General features: G+C 37.0%; 1 protein-coding gene and 1 long non-coding RNA gene across 2 annotated transcripts in view; one reads left to right on the plus strand and one right to left on the minus strand.

Annotated features, from left to right (window-relative positions):
- LOC144378605 (uncharacterized) overlaps positions 1-14480 on the plus strand; it is a 106396-nt gene that overhangs the window by 84413 nt on the left and 7503 nt on the right. The window lies entirely within an intron of this gene.
- The window catches only part of Tph2 (tryptophan hydroxylase 2), a 232927-nt gene that overhangs the window by 620 nt on the left and 217827 nt on the right, over positions 1-14480 (minus strand). The window contains exons 14-16 of the transcript XR_013440445.1: positions 6058-11307; positions 5035-5140; positions 575-725 (exon numbers count right to left, since the gene is read on the minus strand). The gene's annotated coding sequence lies outside the window, so the exon portion shown is untranslated. The remainder of the gene's footprint in view (positions 1-574; positions 726-5034; positions 5141-6057; positions 11308-14480) is intronic.

Consider the following 14480-nt stretch of genomic DNA (forward strand, 5'->3'; position numbering starts at 1 on the left):
ATCATTCCACTGACCTTGGAGACAAACTCAAGGCATTAAAGCAGGTGCTCTGTAAAGGATTGTTGTTGAGGTTAATGATAGGGCTTCTCAGAGTAGAAAGCATTTTGAAGTCAGGGCTGACCCAGCATCTCTGTCTTTAACCCCTTTCTACTAACCAAATGTTATTTACAAGGCCTTGCATACCAGGCACTCTTTTATTGTGTCTGAATTGAATTCAAAGCTTCCACGAAAGCTCTTCATTGCAGAATGAGTAATGCCACCAAACAGGATGAGTCACTGATTCTCTATTCCCCTGCCTACTTGACATTTGTTGTTTACCAAGAATCAGGTACATTCCTTCATACAGGACTGCCATGAACAATTACCAGGTCATCAACACTCTGGGTTATTTGAGGTATGTTAACTGTGATAACAAAAATCCTTGAATGAATAAAGTTATAGTATATATAGAAGGATATAGTAGGCTATTTCTAGCTCACATAAAAACCAAGGGAGATGACCGTTATACCTATCAGAACTCTCCAACAATCAACATCATTGAAGGACCTAGGCTCCTTCATTTTTGAAGCTCTACCTGTATACAGGTCCTTGTGCATTCTCCATCGGAAGGAGGACAACAATGGAGAGGTCTGTGTGGAAAGCTTGAGTGGAGTAGGGTGGAAAGTGACATTTATTACTTCTCCACTCATTGGCAAGAATTCCATCTCATGGTCACACTCAAGAATCTAGGCAAAATAGGAAAAAGAAATTGAGGTTCATAAATAAATACAGTCTCTGCCACATCCTTTTTCAAAGGTACTTTAAAATAAAAATAAAGTTAATGGCCTAAAATGGACAGATAGGGAACATTAATAAATGAGAAGGGCCTGGTGGGACCTTGAAAACTAGAGAGCATTCCACGTCTACAGAAGCCAACACAACTCCAACCAAGCAGATTGTTACCCTGAAAAAAATAGGGGTAGATACTGTCAGATCTGGTTTTTCAAAAGAAGTTATAAATCTAGTTCTATTTTGAATGTGGATTCTTCTAATATTAAAATGTCAGCAATTATTTAATGTTTTAAAAATAATGTGCAAATCACACAAATATTTCAGCATACATCATTTCACCTAAAGTATCTAAAGTATAAACTACTTTAAAAACTTAAATAGGCTTGGCACAGTGGTGCACATCTGTAATCCCAGCAGCACTGGAGGCTGAGACAGGAAGATGGTGAGTTCAAAACCAGCCTCAGCAATGGTGAGGCACTAAGCAACTAAATGAAATCCTGTCTCTAAATAAAATACAAAATAGGGCTCGTGGGGATGTGGCTCAGTGGTTGAGTGCCCCTGAGTTCAATCCCCAGTACCAAAAAAAAAAAAAAATCTTAAGTAGGTAATAAAACCTTAAGTAGTTTTATTTATTTTTTTAAAGATACCACTAAGTACCGTGATACATATTGCATAAGTTGAGCTAATAAAAGAATAGATAGGCTTCACAATAGAAACATGAATATTAGTTAAGTAGCTTTAATTAATATTTCCTAATTATGATGTATAATTATGCTATTAATAATTGGATAGTATTAATTATCTGCCTTGTGCTATATGAACAGCACAAATTGTTATAAATTAAGAAAGGACAAGAACTTGCCTCTATCTTCATAAATCCTGTAAATACCTAGAAGAATTATGAGTAGACTCAATCACATATTTTAGTTTAATAATGGTTTGGAAATGGGTTATAGTTTATTTATTCAATTAACAAATGTTTATTGTATATATGAGATATTGTGTTAGCTGCTGCAGAGAAAATAAGAATGGTTCTGATTAAACTTTTCCCTTGGGGAATTAATATTTTAATAAGAAATAGTACACAGCTAGCTATCACATGAAGCCAAAAGCTAAAGAGCCATTATGTGACTTGTGACTGTTGAGTTCCAACAAGAAAGAGGTGTTCCTGGGCTGGGGTGGTCAGAAATGACTTCATGAAGGCTTATAAAGGTAAGATTGGAATGTGTCCAAATGGGGAGGCAGGGAGGCCATCAAAAGCACAGCATATTAGCAAAGATCTGAAACTCAGAAATATGAAAGTATGCATGAGGATGGCAATAACTGGAACATGAGGTTCTTGCAGGCAAATAAAGGCTATAATAGTGCGTTTATTCCTTTAGGAAATTTGTAATCCTTGAATCTCATTAATGGAGGGGTTTCCCTTTTAGTGGTGCAAATCTATAACAAAACTGATGTCACTAGTTTATACAAAGTAGGTAAAAATGTCACTGATGTAAAATGTAGTGACTTCAAAATATTGCTATTTAGAGTTGCTTCTTGTTTTCAAGTCTCATTAAATTGAGTATTCATTTCTGATTTATTCACAATTTTTTCTGCAACAACTCCATGTGCTATCATGAACTTCTTGTACCAGAAATCTGCAATAAGTCAGGTCCTGAGCTTTTTGGTTACAAGCTGCTTTTATTACATCAGTCACCTCCTGTTCAGATTTCCAATAGGTGACATTTGCATGGTTCCATCTGTCTAATTTATCTCTTCTCAAGGCCATATTGTTTCAGTGACATTTGGAAACCTTCCAAATTGTTGCTTCTATATATCTTCAGTTTGTAGAAATCCCGTCTCTAGTCAAATTCCCCATGAGAAATCATCTCAAAGAAATTTCTTTGTTTTTGTAAAGAAATATTTTGATACCTTTTGCCCTGGATTTATCATTTTATTTGCTTTCACTGTTCACACAAATCTGTTCTCAAGTCAATTTAACAGTACTAGCCAAATACATTATATCTACGATCTGGGTTAGAAATATGTTGATGTATAACAAGCAGCAGAAAGTAGTAACTTTTTAACTGATGTCACATGTGACAGATTCTCCAGGTTTGTAAGAGTTCCCATTAGCTATTCTGAAACTACTTCACTCAATAAGATAACTGTCTCTATTTTGATATTTCTCAATTTCCAACTCTCATCAAATCCTATATCAAAGCCACAGGCTACACTAATTTTGTCATCCTCTGTTATTGAGATGTTTCTATTTAGTAGAACAGTTATTAGCTTAGGGTCCTTATATTATTAGTTTTGGAATAAAATGTCTGGTCTATTGGGCAGGGTTTTTAAAATCAGTTTTTATAGTTCTAAACCATTATATTTATTGCTATTACTTCTTTTGGAATTTAAAATTTTAGTCTTACATTATCAATGTTGTTACCATTTTGTATTATAAATATTTATATTTATAATAGCAGTATAATGTCTGATGATTCAGTATCTGGGCCTGAATTTCCTAATATACAGTACAATAGTTTATTTTCTGCACCATGCTGCTAAGTCAAAGTAAATACTCCTCCTATATATTTTTTTCAACTTAGGAGCATAAACTGTTTAATCAAAAAGCTTTTGGATCAAGTCAGTGAGACAAATTTATTAAAGCAAAGGATAAATATTTCAATTAATGGTGCTTGACATCATACAAATTGCTCATTTTCTGAAAATGTATGTTAAAAATTTCTTCAAAAACCTTTGTGTTTTTCTTCACTAAAGAAGACTCTGGGACCTTATATCCCTGTAGTGTTTGAGTGCATATGTTAGAGTCTACTTTGATAAAATATAATACAGAGCAAGACTAGAAAATGGTTTCAAGTACTTGCATTTGATTATTATTTTTCTTTCACAGGCCTAATCATTACTTTTATAACTATTATTGTTGGTCAATACAAATGTGTAGGCTCTAATGATAGCTTATCAATTTGCATACTTTGGGGACAATTCAATAGTTATCTGAAGTTTCAGGCAGCCACACAGTTTAAAATATTCATTTTTCAAACAGGAAAAAAAATACTTGTTATTGTCTTAAGTCCATACCTCATTGTGAAATTTATCATTCCAGTTTTATAAAATATTTTTGACATTAAATCTTTATTCCACATGTATTAAATTTATAATATATGCAATGTACATTTGTAATATGTGTTATGTGCATGTATAATAATATGTATAGAATTTTATAAGTGTATTCTTATTGGTCATAGTTGACTGAACTGTGTTTTATTGAAGCTATCTATTTCATCTTGAGAATGCCTGTGTTCAGTATATATTCCTAGATAAATGCCACTGAATGACCTGAATTGATTAGGCCTCTGGGCACCAGTTTTCAAGGCACAATGTGTATTTCCCAAACTATATTTATAAAATCAAGTCTCAAAAGTACCTCATTCTCATATTTTTTGAGCAAACACACAATATTGAAGAATTGTTGCAAGTGGAAACCTTCCATGTTTGGTACTTTTGAAAGAACTATAAATATAAGCAATCCAATTTAGCAATGATAAATGCTGCCTTCCAAATTCCAATCATATCTGTCCTTAGTTATAGCAATTTCCAATAAAAAAAAAACCTTTGGTGATACTCAGACACATATCATTTTTAAGACCTACAAATAAAGACCTGGACTAAGGCCAGTCATTTGAATTGTGAGGATATCCATTCCAAGAATATCTTTTATAGTTATCACTGCTCAGTTGTCGCCATGATCTATTAGACCGCCCCAGCTTCCTTACCACTGAAAAAAAAAAACTTTTTATTTTCCATTATTTATCTTATTCTTCTTGTATGTGTTCTGCCTCTCTGTAAGGTATTATTCAACTTGTTCTTGTAGATAAATCCACAGCAACCTTGGTATCAAAATATCAAAATGACCATTTTGGTTTTCCTACTATCATTTCCTTTAAATAAGAAGTAAGTCTTTCAAAAGTTTGAAACTGAAATAAGAAGGAACTCTTTCAAAGTTCCTTTAAAATCTGTGAAATAAATCGAACGGGACAAGAACTTTTCATACAAGTTAAGGACCACTTTTCCTTTTAGGACTCAATCTCAATTTGCTGTTATTTATTTTTTCCATTCTAAAATGACACTGGCTACTTAGACATCATAAATTTAATAACGGCTTTTTTTAAAAAAAGATACACCACTCTATTAAAGCACACAATATTGTTTGAACACACTGAGGACAGCATACATTTAGCCATAAAAATATACAACACTCACTTTTTGTGTATCTTGGTGGGTTAGACACAGAGATGAACTGCCCAGGTATGGAGAGGACAGTCAGCAGACATCCTTCAGCCAAGAGTTCCTTTAGAATCTGCCCCAGCTGCAGAGAGTCAATCAGACTGAATTGATATCCCTCTTAGGCCAGCCATATTGAGGCTGAGCAGGATGAGAGTATTAAGGACCAGCAACTTTGTCTAGACACACTACACTCTGACTGACTCAGTGGACTGTGGCTTTGTTGAACCTACATTACAGTTCTCCCTCAGCTCAATTGCTTCTTTTCCTTTCCTTTCACAGGCATTAAACCCTAGTTAAACACTTGGTACCCCAAATTAGAGCTTGGCATCTTGTTCCACAAAGCCCCACCTGCAATTTATGATCAGAATAGATCCTTCTTCATAGTCCGACTCCAAAGATCTTCCAAACTGCCTTTTTCATCTGAAACTATTTATAGCATCAAAGTAGCAATGCTTATCTTTGTAATCCATGCCCCTAATCTTATACACTTTAGCAATATTTAGATTGACAGTATAATTTGTATCTTACTCATAATTGTAGGTGATGTATTAGGTAGAATGTTAGAATTCTTTTGGTAACAGGCAGCAGAAACCCAACTCTAAGCAAAGACATGATCTCTTTGACTCAGAGAACAAAGAAGGTGAGACTCTGAGTAAGTAGGAAATGCAAGAATACAGTTGAGACTCAAGAAACGAAGTTCTCCCTCAGTCCTCATTGCTGACTAGCTTTCTTCACCTATAGGGTGGTCTGCCCAATGCTGCATACCTGCCATCACTGATGGCTCAGCTTACAGATTCAGCCATAACAAAGAGATCCACTTGCTGCTGCAAATTCTATGCTCAAAAATCCCACTGATGGCCTTTTGCAAACACCATGGTGGCCCTCTTTCCAGGTGAGAAAAGGAAATCCTAAAATGTGAGAAGTGAATAGTCTCGTGGACATTATGCTAAGAGAAATAAGCCACTCACAGAAGGACAAACACTATAGAACAGCACTTACCAGAGATATCCAAAATAGACTCGCAGAGAGAAAAACAGAATGGTGATGATTAGGGGTTGGAGGGTAGGAAAAAGCAGAATTTCTCATGACTAGGTATAAAATTTCAGTTTGCAAGAAAATAAATTCTAGGGATTTGCTACAAAAAAACTATGCCTATAGATAAAAATATTGCATTATACACCTTAAAATCTATTAAGAGAGTAGATTTCATGTTAAGTGCTTTTATCACAACAAAACAAAAATTTTAAAATGAGTGTAAGACACACTAAAACATAAATTGTGTGAAAGAATGAGAACCAATTCAACTCCCTATAGATTATTTAGTAATAGCAAAAGGAAATATAGTGTAAGACAGTGCAGAAAACTTTGAAGTGAAAAAGTTAACATCACTAATAATCAGACAATGTAGCATTCTGTGCCTTGTGATAGGAAGCACTGGGCAGAATGCAAGATCACTCATGCAGTACTCTTGTAAAAACTGCATTACTTAAATCTAATCACAAGAAAACATCACGAAAACTACAACTTAAAGTCATTCTTCAAAACAACGGCTCCATACACTTCAGAACTGTCAGCCATAAAAAAAAAAGTAAAAACAGAAGAGTTCCATATTAAAAGAAATCAAAGAGATCTGACAGCTAATTGCTATGCATAAACCTGGATTGGGACACAGACTAACTTGGGAAAAAAGGCTATAAAAATCATTTTAAGGACAATTGGAATAATTTGAATATGAATTAGATAAAATAATATATTAAATATACTGAAGTTTTGGTCATTTCTCTCTATATATCATTGGCTTTTGCTGTGCATAAAACAGGGTGTAAAACTGAATGGCTTAAAGCCACAAACAATATTCTTTCTCATAGTTCTGTAGGTTGGCTATTCTTCTAGTCTAGGGTGGTCCAGCTGAGGCTGTATTGTCTATATAGCCTCATTCCAATGTCACTTTGACTGATGTTAATGAAGATGGTGACTTCATGGCTCTCATCCTCCAAGGCTCACCCAGCTTGTTCACATGACACCAGAAACATTTTCAATGTCAGAAAAAAAGGGCAAATCAAATAGCATAGGCATTTTTCAAGCCTCTGCTTGCAACAGCGTTTAATATTCTATATCCACAGCAAGTCACATGACTAAGTCCGATTCAATGGATGAAGAAATAAACTCCTTCTTGATGGAAGGAGTATCAAAATCATTTTACAAAAGGACATTACACAGGGCTGGGGATGTGGCTCAAGCGGCAGCGCTCGCCTGGCATGCGTGCGGCCCGGGTTCGATCCTCAGCACCACATACAAACAAAGATGTTGTGTCTGCCGAGAACTAAAAAATAAATATTAAAAAAATTCTCTCTCTCTCTCTCTCTCTCTAAAAAAAAAGGACATGTACACAGGAATGGGAGGAATATTTGGCCATTTTGTTATCATTATGCTATAATTAAGAATGTCCTTGTTCTTAGAAAACATACACTAAAGTATTTAAAGATAAAGGTGAACTTATAACTATAGATCAGGAAAACTAATTTGTGTGTGTGTGAGTGTGTGTGTGTGTGTGTGTGTGTGTGTGTGTATGTGTGGGTGTGCAAAGAAAGATGGAGAGGAAGCAAATGTAGCAAAATTAAAATTATTAAATCTACAAGAATGATACAAAGGGTAATCAGGGTATTATTCTTGGAATACCTTCAGCTTACAATTTTATCATAATATAAAGCTTTTAAAAACCCTACTGAAGTATAGGATCATTTTAGTTTGGCAGGGTTATGGGGTTATGTGGTAACTCAGGAGCACCTATAGGAACAAAGTAGGTGGGCTAAAATGGCCGGGGAGAGGCAGGTTCTTGAAGATTATTATAAGGGTGCCCTATATTCTGAGTTTGGGGCACTTTTCTACTTAGTCAAACTCATATTTGCATCTTTTCCCTTATATGAATTATGTATCACCAGAAATTGTGCCAATTGTCCCTCACATCCACTGAAGGCTGGAGTCAGAGAGCTAGTGAGCATCTGAATAATAATCCCTCATGCCCATTATCAGGGCACACGGACCTCTCTTGGCCACTGTCATACCATTTACCCTGCACCTTATTCTTCCCAATTATGGCACCAGATGATTATTGTAAATGGCACAGGGGTGCCTAAGCCTGTATTTCTAATTATTATTATTTGAGGGCATTATTTAATTATTTAATGAGTATTCTAAATAATGAAAGTAGTTAAGATAACTTGTTTTGGAATGAATGATTTTTAGCTGACCAGTCAAAAGTTTAAGCATAAATTTAGAAATAAAAATTCTAAATGCAATATACTAATAAGAGGTGATATTCCGATATAATGTCAGTGTGGATCTGGAGTTGACTACTAATCTCATCTCACTAAGGCAGCAGAGCCTTCAGGACAATTTGTTGTGATACATTAAAGAGATCTGCCACCAAATATTTGAAAAATGTTGGGCAAAACCAACATTAAACAGGTTCTGGGAACAGGCAAATTTACACTGTGCATCTTTAAGAAGCAGCTATCCTCTTTGACAAGAAGTAATTATATTTAACAATGGAACCATTTCCTTGTGGGGCAGCTTTGTGAGACTGGGATTATGGGTCCCGATGAAAACTTGAACCATGAGCAGCCACAGTATTAGCTCAGGTTTGGTTCCACTCCATGCTACTCTTCATCTCCTGTATTTATAACCTTCTTCGACCCATTCCCACCATACACTCTTGTCTGTGCTTATCTCTCCTGGATACCAGTTAGTGTTGGATTGGTTATATACTTGAATCTAAACAGGAAATTTACCTTAACAGATGTTTACACCAACCACATCTCTCTATGCTGGAGAGTCAGCATAATGCTATACACTAGGGTCAGGCAGACTTGACTGTAAGCCTGGCTCTACCGCTTTCCAACTGTGTAACCCATATTTAAGATGCAAAGTAAAAATACATACTTTATAGGGTTCCTAGGAGACAATACTTGTAAAAGTTTTAATATTATTTCTGGCATGTAACAAGTGTTCAATAAATATTAGCTCTCAGGAAGTAGTCTCAACGTTTATCTCTGTAATCACATAAAGGTCGGTATGTTACTCAACTTCAGTTGAACCAGATATTTTTATCCAGTTTGCTACTTTATACAAGAACAAAATACAAAACAACTGTCAATATGGATGTCTGTGTATAACAAGGACATCTCCTCTAATTGTGCCTGTCATAGAAAACAATTATGTGCCCTGACCCTACCCAGTGGTAGAGATAAGGTAGATCCTTCCCAGTGCCTTAATCTAGTAAGTGTCCAGGGATGTTTTGGGGCTTAAAAATGTTACTAGGTTTTGTGGAAAAGCATTCTCATAGGGCAGGTGTATGGTGGGCACGCAATAACTCAAGACTTACATGGGACATCATTCCTGCTCATTTGATGATGCCACTATAGGACGATTGAAGTCTCACATATTCAACTAAAAACTTGGAATAGTCATCAGAAATGGGTAGGTGGTTGTATGACTCACAATTTGATAGGAAAAAGTTCTTAGTCTCTCTGACACCCTCTTCTGTAAAGCTTTCCCAAAACAATGGACCATTTCTCTGGTCTCACTCGGCTCCAGAGCATAAGGGACATTCCTCTCATTGATCTTTTTCTCGACCACTAACTTGGCAACTTCTGGACAGTGAGGCAAAGATGGAAACACCCCCAGAAATGGGATCTGGACCTCTGAACACAATCTCACCCCAGATTCCACCCTTCTCTCTTTTGGTCCATCAATCTCCCATAATGTAAGACTGTCTTAGAGACCCGCTAATCCAAAAGGATGCTATACAAACCAGAAAAGGCCCTTTTCTCATGAAATTTTTTGCCAGGTATCATACAATCATCCAAATAATGTTTTAAATGTAAGCCACACTAGAAACTAGGCCCACAGTCCTGTCCTCTCCTCTTTAAGCTCTTAGAACAACAAAACTGATCCCACTCTTTTCTGTAAGATGTTGGATAAAGCATTTTTTCCTAAAGATGCTTCACTAAGTCCCCAAACTTTCCTTTGAAAGCAATCCATCTTTAGTGTTTTATAGGTGAAAGGGGGTACTGGGAGTAAATGAATCACAAGTTAATTTATATAGAATAATTCTTTAGGTCTCTGAAAAGGCCTAGAAACATGGCGAAAACCTGCCACCACTGTTAAGATGGAGGAGGTTCTGTTGACCTCCCCCGCTTCAGGGAGAAATAATAGTTTCTTGGCAGGGAACGCAACATGGCGGCGGGTGGGGAGGCAGTGCTTTCAGTACCTCCTCAATAACAGGGTCAGAGAGTCGCATTCATACGTTCAGATTCTACCTGCTGAGAAACTTCTGGCAAAATTCCACTGAAGTGAGACCTGCTGGTGAATTTGTAGGATTATTGGAGGTGACAGTTTGCCCCAGACAAGTGAATCTCTGCCACGTGGCGTGGAGGTCCAGACCCGCCACCCGCCGCTGCTGCACAGCGACCAGCCTCCAAGGCGGTTCAACAGATGCAGCGCAGGGACCCTATGAAGAGGTCTCTAACCAAGTCTTCATGAAATAGCAAACCCGGAACCGAAACCAACCAAGACTGGGTCAGACCAGAGACAGGCCAGACTCACCCCTCCCTTCGGACACTCCAGCAAGGAGCCTGGGGCCCGCCATAGCAGAGAGGTGACGTTACCAGAATTTGGCCGACAGGATTCCTTCCCAGCGGAATTGGCTTTAGAAGGTGTGTGTCTCCCACCCCCACCAGATACATACAGCCAGGAAAACTTGACCCAGAGCTCCGTGGGCATGACTGTGGGGGCTGAAGGAAACGGAGGAGACCCCTGATCCCCAACTCTGTAGGGGCCAAGTGAAGCAGAGGGGATTCTCGATCCCCAACTCCCCTTACCACCAGCAGCGACACCCAAGGTCTTAGCCGCCAGTTCCGCGGGCGTGCCCACCAAAGGGGTCCAAAAAATTAAACTGTCGGTTCCCAGATCACTGCTCCACAGCACTGGGACTTGGATGAATGACAGAGAAAGTGCTCAGTCGTTCAGGAAATAGGGCACACAGTGAGGCTGCAAGTATAACCTGATCCTTGGAGAGTGCCTCCAGTGAGCGGGCCGGGCTGGCTGGCAGAAGGAAGGCAGGGAGGGGCCGGTGAAGAGAAACGGCTCTGTACTAACAGGATTGAGAGAATCCCAGGAGCCGCCTTACAGGGATTGCTGCTGGTACATAGAGGGCGGAAGCTCGGCTCGGGGGCGTAGCTCCACCTACTGGAAGAGAAGAAAATGGATCTCTAAGACTTCATTTTTTTTTTAATTTCTATTTTATTAGTTTTTTTTCTCCCCTTTTCCTTCCTTCTTTCTTTCCCTTTTCAAGTTTTATTGTTCTTTCCATTCTCCTCTATTCTATCTATCTCTCTCTCACTCTTTCTTTTTAAGAGCACCTTCCTTCCACTTCCCCCCAACTTTCATCCCAATTACATGTAATTGTCTAAATGCAAATAGGTGATTATTTTGAGGCTGTCTATAGGGCTCCTAAACACCTAGCTATTATCAAACACCCTGATCCAATCACCTGTTAATATCCCCCTTCAGTAGAGCAATCTTCCAAAGTAGCCAAGACATACTAACCTTCATACCATTATAGAACCTAACCTAAACATAAAGTCCTAAGACCAAACAACAAATCACTATATGCATACAGAATCCGTAAGCCTTTTATGAATTGAATGATCAGCTCTAAAGCACAATAAAGCCCAACATTTCTAGGCATAGTCTCCCACCACAAAGGAGAGACCACAGAGATATACAAAACCAAAACAAATTTATAGAAGAAAACAGAAACACAGCAGTTAAACAGAGTTGGAAAGTAACGTGAACACCATGAAAAAAACAAGGGAAAAAAGGATTACAAACAATGCAGGACAACTTAAATTTACAGGAGAACCTAGAGGCATCAGAAAAATGAACAGAGAAAGAACTCAAGGCATACCTGACTCAGATGGAATGGAATCTTAGAGAAGTCATTAGACAGCAAGTCAAAACAATGAAAGAAAACTTTGAAAACGAATTGCATAAGCAAATTCAAATTGCAAAGGATGAACTCTACCAGGAGATAGATATTTTTTAAAAAATCAAATAGTAATCCTAGAAATGCAGAAAACCATAAACCCAATTAAAAACTCAAACGAGAATATTACAAATAGACTAGATCAAATAGAAGTCAGAACATCAGATAATGAAGACAAAGTTTATCAACTCGAAAAGAATATAGTCAATGCAGAAAGGAGGTTAAGAAATCACGAGCAATCCATACAAGAGATATGGGATGTCATAAAAAAACCAAACTTGAGAGTCATTGGGATAGAAGAAGGAATAGAGGTTCAAACCAAAGAAATGAAAAATCTGTTGAATGAAATAATCTTAGAAAACTTTACTGATATGAAAGATGGAATGGATTGCCAAATACTGGAAGCCTACAGGACCCCAAACATGCAAAACTGTAATAGACCAACTCCAAGACACATAATTATGAAGATATCCAACATACAGAACAAGGAGAGAATATTAAAAGCTACGAGAGAAAGGAGGCAGATTACATTCAGGAGTAAACCAATTAGATTAACAGCTGATTTTTCATCACAGACGTTGAAAGCGAGAAGATCCTGGAACAACGTATTTCAAATGCTGAAATATAATGGATTCCAACCAAGAATACTGTATCCAGCAAAATTAAGCTTCAGATTTGACAATGAAATTAAAATATTTCATGATAAACAAAAGTTAAAAGAATTTGCAGCCAGAAAACCAGCACTGCAAGGCATTTTGAACAAAACACTACAAGAAGAGGAATTGAAAAACAGCACCCCAAACTAACAGTGGGAGGTAACTCAGTAAAGGGGGAGGGAATAACCAAAGAGGAAAAACTAGCCAAATTAAAATAAATAAATAAATAAGCATGACTGGAAGTACAAACCATATATCAATAGTAACCCTAAACGTTAATGGCTTAAATTCACCAATCAAGAGACATAGGCTAGTAACCTGGATTTAAAAAACAGATACAACAATATGCTGCCTTCAGGAGACTCATATGATAAGAAAAGACATACACAAGCTGAAGGTGAAAGGTTGGGAAAAAATCATACCACTCACATGGTCCTCGGAAGCAAGCAAGAGTGGCCGTACTCATATCGAATAAAATCAACTTCAAACCTAAGTTAATCAAAAGGGATAAATAAGGACACTATATACTGTTAAAAGGAACCATTCACCAACAAGACATAACAATTATCAATATGTACGCACCAAACAATGGTGCTGCAACGTTCATAAAACAAACTCTCCTCAAGTTCAAGAGTCAAATAGACCACAACACAATAATTATGGGTGACTTCAACACACCACTCTCTCCATTGGAAAGATCCTCCAGACAAAAGCTGAATAAAGAAACTATAGAACTCAATAACACAATCAATAACCTAGACTTAACCGACATATGTAGAAATATCAACCATCAGCAAGTGGATGCACGTTCTTCTCAGCAGCACATGGATCCTACTCAAAGATAGACCACATATTATGCCATAAGGCAACTCTTAGTAAATATAAAAGTGTGGAGATAATACCTTGCATCTTATCTGATCATAATGGAATGAAACTGGAAATCAATGATAAAAGAAGGAAGGAAAAATCCTGCATCACCTGGAAAATGAACAATATGTTACTGAATGATCAATGAATTACAGAAGACATAAAGTGCCGCAGTCTGGCAACAATAAAGGAGGAAATCAAAAAATTCTTAGAGATAAATGAAAACACAGACACAACATATAAGAATCTATGGGACACAATGAAAGCAGTTCTAAGAGGGAAATTCATTGCCTGGAGTTCATTCCTCAAAAAAAGAAAAACCCAACAAATAAATGAGCTCACACTTCATCTCAAAACCCTAGAAAAGGAAGAGCAAAACAACAGCAAATGTAGTAGAAGGCAAGAAATAACTAAAATCAGAGCGGAAATCAACAAAATTTTTAAAAAAAACATTGAAAAAATTGATAAAACTAAAAGTTGGTTCTTCGAAAAAATAAATAAGATCCACAGACCTTTAGCCATGCTAACGAAGAGAAGAAGAGAGAGAACTCAAATTACTAACATACAGGATGAAAAAGGCAATATCACAACAGACACTACAGAAATACAGAAGATAATTAGAAAGTATTTTGAAACCCTATATTCCAATAAAATAGAAGATAGTGAAGATATCGATAAATTTCTTAAGTCATATGATTTGCCCAGATTGAGTCATGAAGATACTCACAATTTAAACAGACCAATAACAAAGGAGGAAATAGAAGAATCCATCAAAAGACTACCAACCAAGAAAAGCCCTGGACTGGATGGGTATTCAGTGGAGTTTTACAAAACCTTTAAAGAAGAATTAA

Source organism: Ictidomys tridecemlineatus, chromosome 6, assembly GCF_052094955.1.
Source record: "Ictidomys tridecemlineatus isolate mIctTri1 chromosome 6, mIctTri1.hap1, whole genome shotgun sequence".
In the NCBI taxonomy this organism is placed as follows: domain Eukaryota; kingdom Metazoa; phylum Chordata; class Mammalia; order Rodentia; family Sciuridae; genus Ictidomys; species Ictidomys tridecemlineatus.